Genomic DNA, 17,549 nt, shown 5'->3' with positions numbered 1-17,549 from the left:
GTGGAGGTAGCAGGAGAATGAAGTGGACTCAGTGAAAGTCCTTGCTTGTGTTTTTGTTTAGTGCACCGGTTTTGTGTTTGTTGGCCTCCAGCCAGGAGGTGGCACTTTCAAGAGTGCATCAACTGTGGTTGTATAGGGAGGATACAAGCTTGCCCTAGAGTCAGGCAGTGGGTGGAGCCATAGAGCTCCCAAGAGAGTATGTCCTTTGTCCTTCCTACCAGAGAAGTTAGTAAAAGGTCATTAAATGGGGGCAGGGTTAGGCGTGTCTAAGCTCAGACTCTCCTTGGCCCCGGCTTGCTGCAGCTGCTGTGGGGGATGGGGGTCTTGTTCCCAGGCCAATGGAGTTATGCTCCCAGGGGGATTAAGTCTGTCTTTGCTGCATTACACATACAGGTTGCCAGAGAAGTGGGGAAAGGCCAGCAGCCACAGGCCTCACCCGGCTTCCAGGCAGCCTACAGCCTTAAAGGCCAGTCTCACTTCCACTGTGCCTCTCCCCCCAATAGCACCAGGTTTATTTCCAGGCAGCCAGTGAGCAGGGCTGAGAACTTGTCACAGGTTACAAGCCTCCCAACTGAGAAAGCAACCTGACTCACAGTTCCTCGGCTGTCCCACAGAGCCTGCAGCGGCAATCCACCTCCTTCAAAGGGTGTGTGGATTGTCTCAGCTTTCCTGGTATGTTCTGCGGTGGTTCTTGGAGTAAAAGTTCACAAATGTGGGTCTCTGCATGCTGTTCTGTCCATCTGAGTGAGAGCTGCAAGTCAGTCCTGCCTCCTATCCACCATTTTCTGCTTATCTCTTTTTTCAAATATTTTCAATCCATGGTTGGTTGAGTCTGTGGATGTGCAATTTGAGAATAGGAAGGGCCAACGGTAACCAAAATATTCAGGATCCCTAAGCAGGATAAATAACAAATAAATATCCATATATAAAAATACCATAATGAAGCCATGGAACACCAAAGACATAGAAGATCTTTAAAGCAGCTAGAGAGAAAAGACAAATTACTTTCAAAGAAACAAAAATGGATTTACATACAGTTGGTTACTTAAAAGCAAAAATGTAAACAAGAAGACAGCAAAAGGGTATCTTTCATATGCTGGGGGAGAAAACCTGCAAAATAAAAGTATTTTAAAAGAAACATCAATAGATCCTCACTAAACAAATTTCTTAAGTATGTACTTTAGAGAGAAGAAAGATCACTGATCAAGGGCTTGAGCATCAAGCAGAACTAATCAGCAAAAAACTTGTAGATTATTGGCAAAATCTAAGCAAACATTAATTGTATTTAATATAAAGCTACAACAATAACAATGTATTGAAGAGATTTCTGCACTCCCATATTCATTGCAGCATTATTCACAATAGCCAAGATACGGAACCAACTTAAATTTCCATACAAAAAAAAAAAAACATTGTACTTAATATAAAGCTACAGCAATAACAATGTATTGAAGAGATTTCTGCACTCCCATATTCATGGCAGCATTATTCACAATACCCAAGATATAGAACCAACCTAAATTTCCAACAAGGATAAATGGATAAAGAAAATGTCATATATATATACACAATGGAATATTATTCAGCCTTAAAATAGAAGGAAATCCTGTCATTTGCAACAACATGGATGATCCTGGAGGATGTTATATTAAATGAAATAAGACAGATACAGAAAGACAACATATAATCTCACATATTTGTGAAATCTAAAAATGCTGAATTCATAGAAACATAGGGCAGCATGGGGGTTACTAGAAGATGCAGGGATGGGGTCAGGGCCTGGGGAGAAGTTGGTCAAAGGATACAAAATTTCAGTTAGAGAGGAGAAATGAACTCAAGAGGTCTGTTGTATCTGATGACTATAGTTAATAACTATAGTTATTGAAAATAATTATATTGTATGCTTGCAAATTGCTAAGAGTAGATTTTAAGTGTTCTCTGGCCTATTCTGTTGGGTGAGTTCTTGGCCCACCAGAGCTGGACAGGCAGGTGATCAAGCCACATTGGGCATTCACTGGGGCTCTGGCCAGAAGACCTGCGTGGGGCTCTGGCCAGAAGACCTGCGTGATGCTCTGTTTCCTGGAGACAGTGTGCAGGCTGGGCATGTACTAGAGGCCCCACTCAGATACTGCACACCCGTGGGAAGGTCCAGGGGACTGGCTTCGCCCTGCAGCCACACCATCCTCCCCCAAGGCCCCTGCTGGCCTCTGTCTAAGGAATGATGAGATCTTGCTCTGGGTGTTCCCAGGCTTCTTGCACCATGAGGGGTCTGGTTGGGAAGCCCCGTGGGTGAGCACAGGAGGTGTGGCAAGGCTCTCCTCTTGGGGTCCTGGCGGCTCCATGCCTGGGTTGGGCTGGCTGGCCAGGTCTGTGCATGTCTGCAAGAAGTGCTGCTTGTGGTATGGATGCACAATCATGCTGAACCTCCGCAGCAGGGGGAAGTTCTCAGGCTTTGCAGTGGTCAGGGCAGCCAGTAGGGCCAGCACCTTGTCCAGGTCGTCATCCTGCTTGTAGGCTGTCAGCACTGCCAAGAGCTGGCTACAGCCTGTAGACTCCAGGGCCCTGCAGGCATCTGCCAGGTAGGCGCTCATGGCATGCTGGCCCTGCTTCCCTGCTCTGGGTGCTCTGGACCCCCACTGTGCGTGGCTGCCAGGGTCTCCTGTGGGGGGTGGCCTGGGGGACAGGTGGGGCCTGCCCTGGTTGAGGTGCTCTCTGGGGTCCAGCTGCTGGGCCACAGCCTTGGACAGGGTCAGCCTGGGATCCGGCGCTGTCCTTCCAGTGGGGTCCAGGGCTGGCTGTGCCTGCTGCCTTCGGGGAATGCTGTGTTCGGGCGATAGCCACAGCCTTGTCCTGTTAGCTGTATACAGACCTCCTCAAACTGCCGCTTGTGGTGGGGCTGTACAAACTGGTAGAAGCCCTGGAGCTGGCTGTGCTTCTTGGGGTTGTCAGCAAAGTGGAGGCCGAGACAGGTTGCCAGGGCAGCAAAGTCACTGGAACCCTTGTAGTCCTGCAGGGCCTGGGTGAAGGTGGCAAAGTTGGCTTGGCTCAGCTCCTACTTCACGGCCACCATGAAGAGCTTGGCCCTGTTCACCTGTGCAACAGCCACAGGCTCCTCCGAGTGGCTGATCAGCTGGATCTTCTTTCTCCTTCCTCGCGGCTCCTCTGCCAGCCTCTTAGATGGGAGAGACAGGGTGGATAACCTGTGGGCCTGCTCCTTGCCGGGGCCCCCCAGCCCACTGTTCGCTGTGCTCCAAGGCAGCCAGCAGCCCCCAGGGCCTCTGCCGGGCAGGGTCTGGCTCCTGCTCATGCTCCATATACAGGCTGCCCTCGGGGTCCCCAGCAGCTGGTGACCCTGAGAGCCTCTGCTTCAGGCTAAGGATGTGCAGGTCGAGACTCTTAGCTTTCCTGGTGGAGAGGAGGGGGCCAGGTGACTTAGTCACCCTGACAGCATCTTCTGCCTCAAGCAAACTGGGTGCTGCAGCCCGGGGGGCCAGTGCTGGCATAGTTCGCTCAGCAACACAGAAGAACTGGGCTACGTCTTGGACGACATGGGCGAAGTTGTACACCCTGACGTGGGGACGCACCCAGGAGTGCAGCTGGGCTCTGGCGTCTGCAAAGGCGACCCTGTGGTCACAGAGGAAGACAGCCCCATAGTCCTGGCAGTGCCGGATCACTTGCCCGATGGCCTGGTTCACAGCCCTGGATGCCTGCCCAGAGAGGAACTGGCCCCCAGCCCCAACCTGGCCCTTCATCTCGTCCAGGAACTGCATCTTGAGGACAACCAGGGAGTCCATGCATGGGGGCTACGGAGGCCCGTGATGATCACACTACAGCCATTAGTGTCTGAGAAGTCCAGCCCCTTGCTGGTCTTTCCCTGGCATACCGCCAGGAAGGTGGCGCCAGTAGACCCGGGGGAGGCAATCCTCACTTAGTAAGCACCGATGGTCTCAGAGAACCTGGCTTTACTCCTGGGCTCCACAAACAGCGGCCTCAGCGCCTCCATCTTCCTAGCCAAGTAGCGGGCCTGCCAGAACTCCAGGCTCTTTTCCATGATGGGATAGGAAGGGAAGAAGATCAGGAGCCCATAGGGCACCATGCGGGCGATGTTGCCCAGAGCCTTCCCCAAGGAGGACGAGCACTCCTCGGAAAACCGTCTGTCAAACGTGGAGCTCAACTGGGCTCTGTCGGGCCTCTGGGGATGATCCCCACCCAGATCTGGTGCTTGTGATGATGTGTGGGTTCTCCAGGCAGACTGGGAAAGGGATCTGCAACTCCAGGGCAAAGGAGGACCCCAGGGCCAGTGTGCCACCGGTGAGGATGATAAAGCAGATGCCCTGACAGACCAGCTCGCACATGCTGTGGCCAGGACTGAAGCACCAGTAGCTTCAGCACCTTCCCTCGCTTTCTGCTGCAGTGGTGCTCCAGGCATCAGATGGCTGAGCCACCCTCTGGTGACTGGCATCAGGATGGATGTGCACTTTATAGGCCCCCAGCCCTGCCAGGGAACCAGGGCCACCCTCGAAGGGGCCTAAACTGAACACAATCTGGATGATATCTGCCAGCTTCTGCAGTCCGGCCGTGTTGGCGAACACTCCAGCACATCCTGCCAGATACTGGATGATCTGGTCCAGTGAGTCCAGGATGCAGCCATTGGTCTGAAACGTGATCTGGGCTTCAGCAAACAGCTCAAAGATGTAGCTCCCTGGCTTGGTGACACCGCTGTCATCCCCAGGCAGCTCAACAGCATCGATGGCTCCTTCCAGGCAAAGCAGGATCATCTTCAGCTTTGCAATGTCTTCCAGCTCCATGTTCAGCCCTCAGCTGGTGGGGTCCGCGCTGAACTCCGGGTGGGGCTCACCCTGCTGTGCCACCTTGATCTGCTCCTCCAGCACCTGGTCTATGACGTCCAGTCCTGAACTCGGGTCATGGGGGGTCAGGTCAAAGGATACCAATCCTTCACACATCTTCTCCACCTTGTGAGTTTCATCAAAGATCACGACCGTCCCCTTCAGGTCAATGTTGTGTGCTCTGCGGCTCTTGGCATCCAACAAGTAACTGTATGGGATGAAGACGATGTCGGCTTGCTGCTTCAGGTTCCGGGACAGGTAATAAGGGCATACCCCGTGCTTGCTTCCCCTCTTGACCAAGTCCTCGATGTCCAGGATGGGGCTGGCTAGCTCCTGCTCCAGGCTTTTCTCTTCTACATTGTTGTAGAAATGACAGAGCGACTTGCCATTTTCTTGCGGCACAAGTGGATCTTCATGTGGTTACTCTCCTGCTTCTTCACCTCAGGGTGGATGCGCAGCTGCTCCCGGGAGCCCAGCACACACACCTTAGGCCGGTAGGAGGTGTTCCGAAGTTCGTTGATGACCTGTGTGAGTTGCGAGTGGATCCTAAATGCATAAATGATCTTTGGGATGTCCGTGTAGCAAGCTATGGGGTCTCCATCAGCAGCAGCAGCATTGCCCCAGGATGACAAAGGCCTGATCTGAGAGAAGCTCCCCTTGCACCCTATCGGCAAAATTGCAGGCAAAGATGGTGTCTTGGAGGTGTTCTCGCCAGGCCAGGGTGGTGCACAGGAGGCACAGCGTCTTCCCTGTGCCCATGGGGCTCTCCAGGATGCCATTCACTTTCTTCTGCAGACATTCCAGGACCTTGGTCATGTACTCCTGTTGGCATTTGTAGGGCTGGAAAGGGAAGTCTACGGTCACACCATTCAGGACTACCTTGGGCATATCAGCCTGTTCTCAGGAGGGCACAGAGGGTGGCTGAGGGGCAGGCTATTCGGGTCTGTGAGAAAAAAACACTCCAAACATCTCAGGCTCTCAGCCGCTCTTGGTAAGTGATGCGAGCATGCGCACTGGGACACAACGCTGTTCTCTTCTAGGATCCCTATGGCACAGACTCCTCTCTTGTCTCCTCGGCGAGCCTTCCAGAACCGAGGGACCTCAGGACCTCAACCGACTCCAGTCGAGCGCTGCCACCGGGTCCCCCTTTGTCAGGCAGTTCAGACTTTGCGGACTGAGGCGCGCAGTTGCTGTTGAGCGCGGTGCACTTCTGCCCCCACTTCCGGTCCTCTGCTTTGTGCTCCGGGCGGAAACTGTTACCCCACGGAGGGGGTCCGCCTGCTCTTTGGCCTCTAGAGGTCTATGCAGCCCTTTGCGTGTTCTGTGTCCAGCTTCCCTGCCCAGTGAACCTCACTTCCATCGCCCACAGGCAGAAATCTGGGGTCCCGCCCGTCTCCTCCCTTGATGTCATCCCCGACCAGGGTCTCCATTCCACTGCCACCTCCCTAGGCCCAGCCACCACCATTTCCTGGATAGCTGCATGGGCCTCCTCCCCAGAGGCCTCTTTTTACTTCCCGAATGTGAGCCGACAGCTTTCCTGAAAATTTGAGAACGGCTGCCCCTTGCCCAGAACTTGGTTCCTGAGAGCCCTGACCTCCTCCTCCTTCCTCTCCCGCTTGGTCCAGCTTCTGCTCAGGTCGCTGTCTCCCCCACTGGTCCGGGCGGGCGTCCCTGAGTCCCCAGCATCCAGCACTGGTTGACAGCAACGCAGACTTGAAACATATAATTTTACTAACAAAATTTTACAAATCGTTCAACAACCCAATAAATCTAACCTTAGGCAAAATATCTTAAATTTGCAACAAATGCTTAGAAAATGAAATTTAATAAAAATACACCATTTACAATGGTACAAAATATGTAAGGTATAAAAATAATATACATGAAATATCTGAGAATAATTCTAATATGTGCACAAGACTTCCAGAGAAAAAATTATAACATTTACCTCATGGGAAGACATGAGGAGATACTCTATGTTTGTGGTCTGGAAAACTCAACATTCAAATTAGTCTGTAACTTTAATGCAACTCCAGTCAAAATCTCAACAGTTCTGTTTGTGTCTGTGTGTCTTTGTGTGTAACCTAAAAAGGTGATTTTAAAATTTGTAGGGAAAAACAGTTCAAGAATAATAAAGACATTCCTGATGAAAAATAATGAGGAGAGCACAGTGTTATACCAAATGTCAATAATTAATAACTTAGTATATAATTAAATGATGCAAAAATTATTGGCACTCAGAAAAATTGACATTACAGTCCAGGCATGGTGGCTCATGCCTGTAATCCCAGCACTTTGGGAGGCGGAAGTGGGTGGATCACTTGAGGCCAGGAGTTCGAGACCAGCCTGGACAACATGGTGAAACCCCATCTCTACTAAAAACACAAAAGTTAGGTGGGTGTGGTGGCTCATGCTTGTAATCCTAGCTACTTGGGAGGCTGAGGCTTGAGATTCACTTGAACCTGGGAGGCGGAGGCAGCAGTGAGCCAAGATTATGCCATTACACTCCAGCCCCTGGCTGATAGAGTAAGACTCTGTCTGAAAACAAAAAACAAAAACAAAAACAAAACAAAAAACGGTAAAAGAAAAATTGACCTTACATATATACGGGAACTTGATTTATTATAGAACTCAATATACGGCATTGAGCTAACTGGTTATTTATTTATTTTAAATCCATGTTAGTTAAAAACTTAAATGTGAAAGACAAAACTACACAATGTGTAAAAGAGAATATCTAATAGAGAATACCTTTCATTAGGAAAAAAATTTTTAATTGCTTGCAAAAAAACAAGCAAATCATAAGGGAAAATATTGTAATTAAGGATAAACTTCTGATTAGTAAAATGACAGCATAAAAAAAGTGGAAAGAAAAATCACAAACTGGGAGACAGTATTTGTAGCTTTGGTAGCTGACAAAAGATTTCTACCCTGAATATATAAAGAATTTCTGTAAATCAATGAGAAAAAGACCAACCACATAGTAGGAAAAGAATAGACAAAAGACTTGAACAGACACTTCACAGGAGAAGAAATGTGAATGGCTAATAAACATATGAAAAGTGTCCAACCTCATTAGTAATCAGGAAATACAAGTTCAAACCACAATGGGAAACCCTGCACAACTTATTTATTTATTTATTTTTTAATTTTTTTCAGACAGAGTCTCACTCTGTAGCTCAGGTTGGAGTACAGTGGTGCAATCTTGGCTCACTGAAACCTTCGTCTCCCAGGTTCAAGCAATTATCCTGCTTCAACTTCCCAAGTAGCTGGGATTACAGGCCTGCGCCACCAAGCCTGGCTAAGTTTTTGTGTTTTTAGTAGAGACAGGGTTTTGCCATGTTGGCCAGGCTGGTCTTGAACTCCTGACCTTAGGTGATCCACCTGGCTCGGCCTCCCAAAGTGCTGAGATTATAGGTGTGAGCTACCACGCCCAGCCCCTTCAAAACTTCTTGATTGAAAAAAAAGTAACTGGATAATAACAATCGTCAAGAACAGTCAGTGTTAGTTACTCCAAGTCACCATTATTGGAACCTACAGTTTGGCATTATCCAGTAAAATCAAAGATGCACACTCACTGACCCAGTGTCCACTCTTAAGTATATACTCTAATTTAGAGAAATTCTTGTATCTGTGTCTAGGGGCTATGTATAAGAATCTTTATAGTGACACAGTTTGTAATAGCAAACAAGCAAAAGGAAACAAACCATATGTCCTTCATGGGGAGAGTGGATTAGAAAAGTGAAGTATGGCCAGGCTCGGTGATCACACCTGTAATCCCAGCACTTTGGGAGGCTGAGGCAGGCAGATCGCTTGAGCCCAGGAGTTCAAGACCAGCCCGAATAACATGGAAAAATTGCATCTTTACAAAAAATACAAAAATTAACCAGGTGTGGTGGCATGCGCCTGTGGTCCCAGCTATTCAGGAGGCTGAGGTAGGAGGATGTCTTGAGCCTGGGAGGCAGAGGTTGCAATGAGCTGAGATTGCACCACTGCAGTCCAGTTCAGCCTGGGTGACAGAGTGAGACCCTATCTCAAAAAAAAAACAAGGAAAGGAAAGGAAGAAGAAAAAGAAGAGAGAAAGAGAGAAAGAGAGAGAGAGAAAGAAAGGAAGAAAGAAAGAAAGGAAATTGAAGTACATTCATACATTGGGAAAAAATAAACGAATAACTTATGGTTACATATAACAACATGGGTAAATCTTAGAAATATAAAAAGCAGTCACAGAGGAATCCATGGGTAAAATTTACAAACATTATAACGAAACAATATATTGTTACAGGATACAAATATACAGTTGGCCTTTTGTATCTGCGTGTTTCACATTTATGAATTCAACCACCTGTGGATCAAAATATTTAGAAAAACACAATGAAAATAATACAAATAAAAACCAATACAATATAACAACTATTTACATAGCATTTACATTGTATTAGGTATTACAAGTAACCTAGAGATTATTTAAAGTATATGGGTAAGAATATGTGTAGGTTATATACAAATATTATGCCATTTTCTATAATATCAGAGACTTGAGCATCCAAGAATTTTGGTATCCTGGAGATCCTGGAACCAATCTCCCATGGATACCAAAGGATGACTGTATATAGTAAAATTACAAAGAAAAGTAATGATTAACTAAAACTCAGAATTGTGGATTTTTTGAAGGGAGCAGGAAGAAGATGTAAAGGAAGCATATGGAGGAGACTTCAAAGCAAATGGTATGTTTTTCTATTTAAATCGATGGCTTGGTCTTTGGGTATTCATCATGTTCCATGTATATCACATCTATTTTATAAATTCTTGATAGTTGTTCCGCATTTGATGAAAATATTAAAAAGAATAAAAGAAAATCCAAGCCTGGAAGTATTGGATAGGTAATGAATATCATTTACTGCTTTTAGGGTTGGAACCGGGGGCTCCATTGAGAGGTGATAAAAGATATATCCTTTCAGAGCAGGGAGAGGCACTTGCACAGGAAATTCTAGAGGGAATAGGATTTGGAATTGCTGGATGGAGAAGTGAGTAAAAGAATTCTAGTTGGAGAATGACATGAACAAAGACTGTGAGGAGGAGATCCTCATCTTATGTTGGGGATCCATGGTGAGCATAGTCTATCGAGATAATTGATTATATATAAGCAGTTTGAACTATTAGTTTGAGAAACACTAGAATGTCAGGAAATTCAACTTATCTTTTCATTCTATTTACATAGAAAATGAAATAAAAGACTGGGCACAGCGGCTCACATCTGTAATCCCAACAGTTTGGGAGGTTGAGGCGGGCAGATCACCTGAAGTCAGAAGTTCGAGATCAGCCTGGCCAACATGGCAAATCCCCATCTCTACTAAAAATACAAAAATTAGCTGGGCATGGTGGCGCGTGCTTGTAATCTCAGTTACTCGGGAGGCTGAAGCATTAGAATTGCTTGAACCCGGGAGGCAGAAGCTGCAGTGAGCCGAGATCGTGCCACTGCACTCCAGCCTGGGTGACAGAGCAAGACTCTGTAAAAAAACAAATGAAAAAAAAGAAGTGTCTGATTTTTTTTTTTTAAAGCAAAGTATATTTTAGGAAATTCTATAAGTGAAAATGAAGGTCTTTGCTATGTCACTTTCATATCAACACGTACAGTCTGAGGACAACACCTTATTAAAATGGGAAATTGGATGCCAAAGCTGTCCCTTCCCTCTATCTCTTTTGCCTTTGTGTCCCACCCTCCTCTGTCCAGTTCACTGCAGCTGAACGTGTTTACCAAACTTGACTTCTCAAGGAAGTGCAATGAGAGTGTTCCGGGTCATGAATGGGTTACCTCCTGGCCTGAAGAAGAAAAATTAGGAAAAAGAAAAGGCCATCACTGCAGAGGCTGCCGCTCATACTTTCTGGCTACAGTTACCCACTCCATCAGCCATGGTGACATCTGACGAACTATTAGCCTGGCCCACATAGCTGGAAGAGCGACATCTCAGGTCAAGGTGAGTCAAGCCTGCCATCTGGTCCTGGCTCCAGGCTCCTGCACTGATGACTTCAAAATGGTACTTCCAGGAAAGTTTTCTTGGCAGTTCTACACCCCAAATGAGAGAACGCTCACATAGACTCACCCCATATGTCCCCAAATCCAGAACTATCATGATACTAGGAGGCAGTCATAAAGTAGGAAAAAATATTTCATAAACTTTAAAGAGCCTTCAACTTGAGATGTATTCTCTGAGAGGCAGATAGTGTCCACCTATATTCTAGGTAAAGAATTTGAGCCATGGAGGTGAAGAGGCTGGAGTAAGCTGAATGACTTCCAAAAGCTATGACAGAGAAGATCAGGATAAGAGTTCAGAGTCCTGACTTGTCCTGAAAATGCATGATCACTTTGCCTTCCACTAAATGGTACCAGAGGTCTGGAGAAAAACTCAGCAAGAGTAATTTTGGCTGAAGAGAAATAGTTTATCTTCAGAAGAAGAAATGGAGTAGCCTTGACCATTTAGTCTGTGCTACAGTGGGTGAGGCAACGGAAATGCGCTGTTTATACCAAAAGAGTCAGAATGTCAAAACTGCTGCATCTCTCCAGGGATGGAGTAGGAGGAGGGAGGGTCCCGATGTTGGCGTGATACGGACATGAAAACAGCGTGAAGCATATTGTAATATAAAATTGGCAGGGCTGTGAAGCATTGCATTATTTTGATGAGGCCAGGAAATGTGCGGATTAAGGATCGTTTTGCAACAGAGTATTTTAAAATCTGTATTTATAATTTTCACAGCCAGGAAAGTTAATTTATTTTGCATAGAACTATGTAGTTTTGAAGTTAGAGATAGCCCACAAAGGAGCAATCTGTCTTGGAGAAATGGGATGCGGGGGCTCTGAAATAACAGGAGCAGAAAAATGAAGATGTTGAGATGAAGAATTGTGGTTTCACTGTCTTGATTATCAATAAACAGCCAAGTTAAGCACATGCACTTTGCAGTGAGGCTTCCTAGATTTAAATTTCTGCTACTTACTAGCTGAATAGCTTTAGGCAAATCATGTCTCAGTTTTCTTATATGTCTGGGCTACTAGGACACTGTAATAGTGAATTTCTTCTGGAGCCTAAAGTACCATGCTTAGATACTTGAGAATTTCTGCTCACAAAAAAGCTTAAGAGTTTTTTTTAAAAATTAAAATGTAGGCCAGGTGTGGTGGCTCACGCCTGTAATCCCAGCACTTTGGGAGGCCGAGGCAGGCGGATCACGAGGTCAGGAAATCAAGACCATCCTGGCTAACACGGTGAAACCTGTCTCTACTAAAAATACAAACTATTAGCCAGGCGTGGTGGTACATGCCTGTAGTCCCAGCTACTCGGGAGGCTAAGGCAGGAGAATCGCTTGAACCTGGGAGATGGAAGTTGCAGTGAGCCGAGATTGCACCTCTGCACTCTAGCCTGGGTGACAGAACAAAACTCTGTCTCAAAAAAAAGGGGGGAGGGCGGTAATAATAGGATCAGTCTCACAATTTTATAAGCATCAACTGAATTAACATACGTAAAACACAAAAAAAATTGCCTAGCATATAGTAAGTGCTTCATAGGTATCAGTTATTGCTATCAATAAAGTTTTCAAGAAATAAAATTTTATTTTTTAACAGGTCATCCAATCTCTTCTAGTTTACTCTGGATTTGGTTTCCTTGTTGACTTCATTACCATTTAGGTTTTTGAGAAATAAAATTGCTTGACTATGCGAAGTCTTCAGGTTCCTGATATTTTTCCAGTATAAAGCCACATAATATTAGGTTGATGCAAAAGTTGCAGTTTTTGCCGCTGGGATTATCTCCTAGATAATTATCTGGATCCATATTCAATTAATGAATAGAAATTCTGTTCAATAATTGAAATGTTATGACCACTTATTAGACTTTTTCAGGGAAAAAGATGTGAATTTCATTTGCTTAAAACAAGACAAAAAACAAAACAAAAACCACATCCAGCCAACTTGGTTTAATCAGCTGTTTGCCTCCAGGCACTCAGCCTGCCTCTGTCTGAGGTGTCAGAGAAGTGCGCCCTGAAGTGGCTGAGAGGAAAGAAGAGCCTCCATCGGATTACAGATCAGACAGAAACACCCACAGCCCCTCATCTTCTCCTTCGCTCCAAGACACACACAAAGCTCTTTATTTATTTTATACTTAAAATGTCAAAGGCGCTTGGGGGTGGGCCTCTGGCCTGGGGGTGGGCCTCTGGCCTGGGGATTGGCAGACCACACTCCTGGGCTGACATAATGAAAGTCCACCATGTGTCTGTGTGATTCACACAGCGTGTGCATGTCACCAGCAGCCGATGGGTCTTGGCAGGGAGCCTCCTACTGGCTTGGGAACAAATAGGACTTGCATGTCCTCAAGTAGCAGGGAGATGGTAACGGAGAACTGCCTGGATGTCCGCACATTTGCAGGCGCAAAGGCAGCAAACACCCACACGCCAAGCTATTCATAGAGTGACAACTAAGTACAGGCCAGCAGCAAAGGACTCTGTAAGACAAGCAGTCGACAGCAGGATTATACTAGTCCTGCCTGATCTTAAGGAGAACAAACCCAAAATGTGTCTGCAAAGAAAAGATAGAACATTTCATTTTTTGTTGACTTACCTCTTGACACGGCACCTAAGCACCTCATGGCGTGTGCAAAGCACAGAGGCCTTGGCGTAGCTAGCCTTCAGAGACCAACAGACTTGATTAGAAAACCAGGCCTTCTTCTATTCACTCTATAACTTGCAGTTTTAAGGCCCTTAAACTTAAAACTGAAATTCTGAATTTGAGAATCAAGAACTAGATTTCACCAGGCTGATTTGGAAAATGAGCACAGTTTTAGACTTTCAGGATTCTATACTTTTTCTGTAAGAGTTATGTGACTGAGTGAAATGTGGCTCAGTTGCAGAGCAAATGTGCTCAGAACACCAATCACCTGGCTTAGGGGATGATTATTGTTTTTGAACCACTCTACTTACTTTCTTTGGTAGCTCTTCAAGCGGAAGAACTCTCATTTTCTCCTTTCTCTAATAAGGAGGATGGCGATCTGAGACTTAGTGTTAATTCTATTCTTTGCTTTTAGCTAATGAAGGAATATTTGCCAGTATAGAGCTAACAGTGTGATACAGGAAATTTTTAAAAAATGAGTAAATCGAAATAGGCAAGTGAAACATATTAATTCTACACAGTCTATTACTGGCAAAAAATAATTGCTTGCTTCCTGCTCTTTCCTTAAAGCTTGGCTTTCATAGCTAACTTAGAAGTTTAATGCATCAAATAAGATGCACTGTATCTGTAAACTTCTCAATGGTATTTAAGCATTTACTGAATATCCGTTGTATACATATTTGGTATTTGGAAGGTTACCAGAGAAACAGAAGAGATATTTTCAACCCACAGAAACAACTTCATTCGAGAAGTAAACATAATTATATAATTCAACTTGTAAAAAATTCCAAAGCAACATTCTGACCCACAGGATGAGTTTACTTAAATATAGGAAGGTTGGAGAATTCATTCCATCCTTCCTACTGTTATACTACTTAGAAGAAAAGGTATTTATTATTAGATCTTGACAAAGAAAATGGAACCAGGTTGATGATATGACTTTTATAAGATTACAGTGAGGAAGGTAGCAGGGAATATGCTTCCCATTTGAAGATTAAGTCAAAAGTTCAGTGATTTGTCAAAGTTCAAATAGCAACTCATTAAGATTACGTGCCAGAAGTTAGACATAAGCTTTTAAAGCCACTGTGGTTTTACATGAGACCACTCTGTGTCCTGCTTTTTGTGGGGAAGAAACTGATCATCATACTGACAAGCAGAAATCATTATTTTAACAGAATGTTGATTCTATGACAGAAATGTATATGTAGTTTATTTAAAGACATGACTCTTAGGCTTGATTCTCAAACTTTAAAACACTGAAACAGCCAATGCTGTATTTTTCCCGGGGAAAAAGTATCCTAATTTGACCTTATTCGAGCTACGATGTAAGTCCAGAGGGACCAATGAAGGGGAAGAAAAGAACTGATGAGGTCTAAGTGGTGATTGCATTTATAGATTAATTCTGACAGGAAGCAAATACATCTCCTCCCAGGAGGCCCCAGTGTAGTCAGCTGAGAAGTGGGGTCATTATTTATGAGCACAGTGGACTTTTCCCATTACAATAAACATTTTAATTACTTTAAGTGAAAGATTATTTTTGCTGGTAGGAAGTTTAAAAAGTAAATACTGTACTGTTGTTTGTTTTTTGATGTTGGCTATGTGTGCAATCTTCTATTCTTAACACTGTTTCACACAGCAATTTGTCTTACCCTGAAATCATAATGGGAAAATAGTATCTACTTAAGAAAGCATTTCACATACCAAAACCTGCAATGCCCCACGTGGGGAAAGAGTAGGCCAAATGACTGGTTGGCAGCATGGCCCCAGAGCAATTTCATTTCCATCTGTTTTATATAATGGCCATACACATAAAATTTCATTGACACCAATCAATAAGTTTGGAAAACACTTATCCAAATGATCAATGAAGATGGAGTAGGAACATAATGATGGTGTGATTTTTATTTTTCAACAAGGTGACACATTCTCATTCTAAAAGTTACTACCACATGTCACAAAACGTGTCAACCATATAAATCCACGATGAAAGTCGTTAAAAGTCCTCATGAAACTGTTGTGTTATGGAAGCAAAACAACTAATTTGTAACATGAGACTCAAATAATCAATTTCCTTTTTTAAAAATCAAAGTCCCATGATTTCTGACTGATAATATATGATATAATAAATGATATTAAGGAATTAGTGTTAATTTATAAGGTGGGATAAAACTAGTGTGGTTATATTTAAAAAGAGTTCATATCAGCTGGGCGCGGTGGCTCACACCTGTAATCCCAGCACTTTGGGAGGCCCAGGCGGGTGGATCACCTGAGGTCGGGAGTTCGAGACCAGCCTGATCAACATGGAGAAACCCCGTCTCTACTAAAAATACAAAATTAGCCTGGTGTGGCAGCGCATGCCTGTAATCCCAGGTACTCAGGAGCCTGAGATAGGGGAATTGCTTGAACCCAGGAGACAAAGGTTGCAGTGTGCCAAGATTGCACCATTGCACTCCAGCTTGGGCAACAAGAGTGAAACTCCAAGAGTTCATATCGTTTAGGGATACATTCTGAAATACTTAGAAATGAAATTATATGAAGTCTGAGATTTGTTTCAAAAGAATTTGAGGCATGGAGGTGGGGAGAAATTAAAGATGTAAATTAGTCGAGATTGGCTATGGACTGTTAAATGGTGAAGCTACATAAGAGTACATGAAGTTTTTACATTGCTCCCTCTACTTTTTTAACAACATATTTGAAATTTTTAATAATAAAAAATTTTAAAAATTCTGTTTGGAGGACCCCAACAAAAAGGAATGGTCTTGATGAATTTTGAGAGGCAGCAAGAGACCATTCTGAAATTATTTGAAATCTCTTCTTCCCTGGTTTAGATAACCAACAAAATTGGGCTTTAGCCTCCCTAATATGACCACTACTCTGCAAAATGAAGCTACTGCTTTATCCAATTCTGTAATTAAGTCCAGATTATGCATATTTGGAGTATCTGCTTAATGTGTTGCCAACAACACATTGTATTTTTAATCAGGGCCCCATTCCACCCACATCCACATCATGTAATGCTTCTAGGTTACTGTGTCTCATTGTCCTGTTAGCATGTACTTAGAAATCACAGCCGAACTTTAATATGATCTTAAGCAAAATACAAACAAAAAGTTAAATGTGGTGCAAAAATAATCATACCATATACTTCAAAGCCATTAGTATGGGTAAATGAGCACTGTCTATAAAAACACGAGAAGCACGCCCCCTATTAACACTGTCTTGGTAAATCAGAGGCTACAACTCTGAATGAGCATGGCAGCCATGCCTATTTTTACCGAAACCAACACACTTCTATTATTCTACTTTCTACAGAATTAAAAAATTAAACAACTGACAACAAAAATTCCAAACAGTGGGAAAGAAAATCTCCAACTTCATTGATCTTTAAACATTTTTTAAATACGAAAAAGTAGTCTGGTGGGTTGAATGCTTAGAGGTTTTGAACTAAATTAACTAACATTTTAAATCTGTAATTTGCTGTCACAGTTACCACCAAAAGACAAGGTGGAGAGGGAAAATTGCTATTGGTTAAATACTTTCTGTACTTTAGATGCTATGCTGTGCACCTCAGACACAAAACTTTATGATATTGGCTTTATGATCCCCACTTTAGAGATGAGAAAGTTGAGGGTTATGGAGGTTAAGTAACTTTCCCAAGGTCACACACTAAACAAGGTGTGTATTCAGAATTTCCAGAAGACTTTGACCCCATGAATGCTTTTAAAACCATTTGCCTTCCACCCTACTTACACAGTCCTGAATATTTCAAAATGTATCAATACATTGAAAGATGTAACCCAAGCCCTTTTTAATGCTCTTAGACTTCCAATAAGATAATTCTATGAATTATTTTCTATGTATATATCACATATGTCTTCTTCCAATTTACTGATGAATCAATTTCTACCTAGCCTGATCCAAATTATCAAACTCCATACTTTTCTCTAACTATACTAGAGACAGACAAAAAGTCAGAAGTCTAATTCAACTGTTCAGTCCCACTATTTTCACATTGGAAAGATAATTGCTTACAACTGAGCTCTCCCTAGACT

General features: G+C 44.0%; 1 protein-coding gene and 1 pseudogene across 10 annotated transcripts in view; both read right to left on the bottom strand.

Moving 5' to 3' along the window:
• The window catches only part of ALPK1 (alpha kinase 1), a 157,508-nt gene that overhangs the window by 93,106 nt on the left and 46,853 nt on the right, over positions 1 to 17,549 (bottom strand). The window lies entirely within an intron of this gene.
• Positions 909 to 8,934, bottom strand: LOC100461717 (regulator of telomere elongation helicase 1-like; annotated as a pseudogene).

The sequence above is a fragment of the Pongo abelii genome, chromosome 3 (genome assembly GCF_028885655.2).
Source record: "Pongo abelii isolate AG06213 chromosome 3, NHGRI_mPonAbe1-v2.0_pri, whole genome shotgun sequence".
NCBI classification, from domain to species: Eukaryota; Metazoa; Chordata; class Mammalia; order Primates; family Hominidae; genus Pongo; species Pongo abelii.
This window is presented reverse-complemented; position numbering and strand designations above follow the sequence as displayed.